This window comes from Rattus rattus, chromosome 2 (genome assembly GCF_011064425.1).
Source record: "Rattus rattus isolate New Zealand chromosome 2, Rrattus_CSIRO_v1, whole genome shotgun sequence".
NCBI lineage: Eukaryota > Metazoa > Chordata > Mammalia > Rodentia > Muridae > Rattus > Rattus rattus.
This window is the reverse complement of record NC_046155.1, coordinates 177260517-177265296: the sequence shown is the minus strand read 5'-3', so window position 1 is coordinate 177265296 and position 4780 is coordinate 177260517. Positions and strand designations below refer to the sequence as shown.

The 4780-nt window shown below is 44.2% G+C and overlaps 1 long non-coding RNA gene across 1 annotated transcript; it reads left to right on the top strand.

Annotated features, from left to right (window-relative positions):
- The first annotated feature begins 282 nt into the window (after positions 1–282).
- Positions 283–1839, top strand: LOC116892662. The gene is made up of 3 exons (XR_004386962.1): positions 283–308; positions 1549–1630; positions 1748–1839. It is a non-coding gene; the product is annotated as an uncharacterized LOC116892662 (long non-coding RNA).
- Positions 1840–4780: the final 2941 nt, after the last annotated feature.

Below are 4780 nucleotides of genomic sequence, written 5' to 3'. Positions count from 1 at the left end.
GCCGGCGGATGCTGCAGGCCGAGATCCCCCCCGCCCCCCCACGCGCCCTCTCTCCTCCGCCTCCTCCTCCTCTCCGCCTCCCCCCGCCACCTCGTCCTTTCTCTCCGGCACGCTGACATCACCATCCGGGGACTCCCGGCCCTTCCCCACAGTTAACCCTTTCGGAGGGGGAGGGGGAGTGGCAGGGGGCGGGCCTGGAAGCTGGACGGACAGGAAAGAGGTGGGAAGATGCAGGGATAGGTGGAGGGATGTACGGATGGGTGGAGGGATGCTGGAGGAGAGGGATGCTGGAGGAAAGAAGGATGCCTGTAAGGATGGAGAGAGATACAGAACCACTAGGCAAGCAGACATGGAGACACAAAGAGAAGTGTGACATACATTAATAGATGGGAAGATGCAGAGTATCAGAGACAGGGTGGAGGAGAGGAGGGAATAAGGGAGGGAGGATTAAGAGTTCAAGGCCATCCCAGCTATAAAGTGAGTTTGAGGACAGCCTAGACTATGTGAGAACACCCCCTCAACCCGCCCTATAAAAAAAGAGCTGAAAGGGGCAGGCGGATAGGAGACAAACTACCAGATGGGATGAGGAGACAGAAATGCAAAGGAAGATGTAGAGGGGGACAAAGAGAGATATAAAGACTGTCAGGGGGTTGGGGATTTAGCTCAGTGGTAGAGCACTTGCCTAGCAAGCACAAGGCCCTGGGTTCGGTCCCCAGCTCTGAAAAAAGAAAAGAAAAAAAAAAAAAAAAAAAAAAAAAAGACTGTCAGGGGTCCAAGTATTCACAGGAGGGAAAGATGCTCGGCTTAGTCAGGAACAGACTGCGGGTATGTGTGTGTGTGTGGGGGGTGCAGAGGGTAAAAGAGACGGAGATAGAAAAGGGAAGGACTTTTGGGAGTTGTAGACCCAAGTGTGATCTATTTCTCTATGTCCTCTAAGGTCAACACTGTGTACTCCTTGGGCAAAGTCTATGTTCCCACCATTATCAGGGCTCCACGTCCTGCTATTGTTTTTTTGTTTTTTTATTTTTTTAAGACAAAGTCCAGCTGACCTCAAACTATGTGGCTGAAGGTGACCTTGAACTCCTGATCCTCCTGTCTCTATCTCTCAAGTGTGGGATTAAGTCCTGGAGAGATGATTCAGCAGTTCAGAAGAGCAGGCTGCTTCCCAAGGACCTGGGTTTGCATTCTCAGCATCTATAAGGCAGTTCACGGCTGTATATAATTCCATCCAGTTTCAAGGGACTTTGACTCCTGGGCACCAAGTACACATGTGGTACATATGTGCACAACCAGATACCCATACACATAAGTCTTCTAATTCCTTTAAAACTGTTTAAAATCAGTCCTATGCCACCGTGCTTCAATGTCTCCTATACCTAGCTGGGTAGGCAGGTTGTATTTGTAGTGTTTGCTTGTTAAGTCCTGGAAACCTCAAATAGGCATCAGTATAGTCCATACACCTCTGTGGGAGTACCGTAGATCTGCACTCAACTGTGTGGGAATCTGGTCCCTACTGTGTTTCTATATAAGCCTTATCTTTTTTGTCAGGCATCCTAGATTGTTAGACATCCATTTGATCCCCAAGTTTCTCTCAGGGTGCGCCCATGAAAACTGGTGCTCCTCTGAAGTGGTAAACCTATTAAACCATCTTCGTTTTAGCAACATCACTATGAAGTCTGAGCCATGTACTGTTCTGAATGGTAAGGACATGTCAGGGTGCTAAATCTACAAAATTCCTCCCCTATAGGGTTTTCCTGTTAGTGGAGGAGGCAGCTGATTGGACAAGGCGAGGACCCTGTTAGCCACTTTAGACAGTCATGGTTGGTTCTGAAGAGATGACTAAGGGTAAGAAACTGTTTTTTTTCTCCTTAAGATTGTATTTGTGGGGGGTTGGGGATTTGGCTCGGTGGTGGAGCGCTTACCTAGGAAGCGCAAGGTCCTGGGTTCGGTCCCCAGCCCCGGAAAAAAAAAAAAAAAAAAAAAAAAAAAAAGATTGTATTTGTGCATTTGGGTGCCACTGGAAGTTGGGAGAGGATGCTGGATGGCTGGAGCTGGAGTTATAGGTAGCTGTGGGCTGCCTAGAGTGGGTGCTGGGAACTGTACTCAGGTCTTTGATGAGCAAGAGCTCTTAATCACGGAGCCATTTCTCCTGGAAAATGCTTCTAGGAATAGGTATGCATTAGGTAAGATGGCTAGGAAGTAAAATGAATCATGCAGACAAAAGGCAAGGAGTAGTTAGGGAGAGAAAGCGCAAGCGTAAAGGTCCTGAGGCAAGAGTCTGCTGGGTTATGTCTTAGCAACACTGAAGAGGCCAGGGTATATAGATATGAGTAAGCAAAGAGGAAGGCCAGAAAGCAGCTGCGTTGGGCTTTATATGTAACAGTCACCATGTCTTTGCTTTATGTCTCGTATTCTGTAATTATCAGTTTTCATCTGTATTAAAAATATATATGTTTGCCAGGCAGTGGTGGCACCTGCCTTTAATCCCAGCCCTTGGGAGGTAGAGGCAGGTAGATTCTGATGAGTTCAAGGCCAGCCTGGTATACAGAGCTAGTTCCAGGACAGACATGACTACAGGAAAAAACAAAAAATATATATAGTTTTAAAAAAAATTTCATACATGTATATAATGTATTCTGGTTACTCTCCCCACATCTATAATTTATTATTTGTGTGTGTGTGTGTGCGTGCGTGTGTGTGCGCGCACGCGCGCAGATGTGTGTTCACACGTGTGCATAATGCTTGTAGAGAACAAAAATCAACCTCTAGTTGACTCTAGTGTCATTCCTCAGGAGCTCTCCACCTTGGGTTTTTGGTTTTGGTAGTTTTTTGAAATAGGATTTCTCTGTGTAGCCATGGCTGTCCTGGAACCCACTATTTGACTAGGCTGGAATCAAGATACCAGGATGTTCTAGATCTAACTGAGAGCAGAGCATATACTTTAAACTCACCCCCTCCACCAAAAAAAAAAAAAATCCCTAACTGAATCTCATGTTCTAATTTTCTTTGGGTATATAAGGTCACATATTCATAGGTTCTGAGGATTAGAACTATAATGTATATGTATACATGTATGGGTCTATGTACGATGTATATATGTATAATGATATATGATGCCACATAATATAAGTTTACATATAGCATATTTATATGTATATATAATATTAAACATATGCACCACGAGGGTAGCCAAGATGCAAGCTCCCTTGCATACTATGAAAATTACAGTATGATGCATAGATACATATGTAGATAATAATTTATAATAATCTATAAGGAATGTGATCATAAAACTTTTCCTTCTTTACTGAGATACTCCAGAGTAATAGGGGTCCTATTAATAATAGCATATACCTGTAATCATAGTACTTGAGAAGAGGAGGAATTCAAGATCAGCCCAGGTATTTAGCAAGCTCAAGACCAGCCTGGGCTACAGAAATCCTTTTAAAAACCTAGAGAGTGTGGTTAGGGAGACGTTAGGGAGACAGCTTCGATAGTAAAATATTTGTTGCACTTGATAAAGGACCTGAGTTTGATCTCCAGCACCCCCAGGGTGTTTGTGTGGTACATGCTTGTTGACAAGTGGAAATAGGAAGATTCTCTGGGACTCAATAGCCAGCTGGTATAAAAAATAGGGCTGGAGAGATGACTCAGCAGTTAAGATGAGTACTATTCTTTCAGAGGACCCAAGTTCCGTTGCCACAACCCATGTCAGGAAGCTCACAGTTATTGGTAACTCCAGCTCCAGGGAATATAAAACCCTCTTCCGGCCTCCTATAGCACCTATATTCACATGCATATACCTGTACATAGATATACATATATACATAAATAAAAAGTCTGGAGCAGATGAGATTCCTCAGCGGTTAAGAGCACTGGCTGCTCTTCCAGAGGTCCAGAGTTCAATATATATATATATATATATATATATATATATATGCATACATGTAGGTAAAATACTCATACATAAAAGTGAATAAAATAAGGCAAGGTGGGTGTGCACACTCTTACCCCCAGCATTCAGGATGCTAAGGCATGTGAATATTTATGAGTTGTAGGACCACCTGGTCATGTCTGCTCCAGGCCAGCCAAGGTTACATACTGAGAGCATCATCAAAACAAAACAACAAAATACCAAACCAACTCCAAAATGAAAAACAAAAGAGGAGTGGGGTGGGATGGAGGGAGAGAGAGAGAGAGAGAGAGAGAGAGAGAGTTCAATGAGAGATAGTTCAATGATTAAAAGCTCTTGTTACTTTATTGCTCTTGCTGAGGACTCAGGTTCAATTCCCAGTACCCGTATGATGGCTCACAACCATCCGTAACTCCAGTTCCTGGCAATCCATCAGGCATGGGTATGGTGCACATACATACGTGCGGGCAAGACATGCATTCACACTGGGCAGTGGTGGTGCATGCCTTTAATTCCAGCACTCCGGAGGCAGAGGAAAGTGGATCTCTGTGAATTTGAGGCCAGCCTGTTCTACAGAGTCAGTTCTAGGACAGCCAAGACTACACAGTGAAACACTGTCTCAAAAACAGAACAAAAACCCAAAAACCAACCAACCAACCATAAACCATTCATATACAAGTAAATGGATAAATTTACAAAAATTAAAGCAACAACAATAATAATGTGAGGGGCTGGAGAGATAGGTGGCTTGGCAGTTAAAAGTACTTACTGTTCTTGCAGAGGGCCTGAGCTTGGTTCCTAGCACCCACACTGGTTGTCTCTTAATTGCCTGTAACTCCAGCTTTAGGGGATCCTATGTCTCTGGCC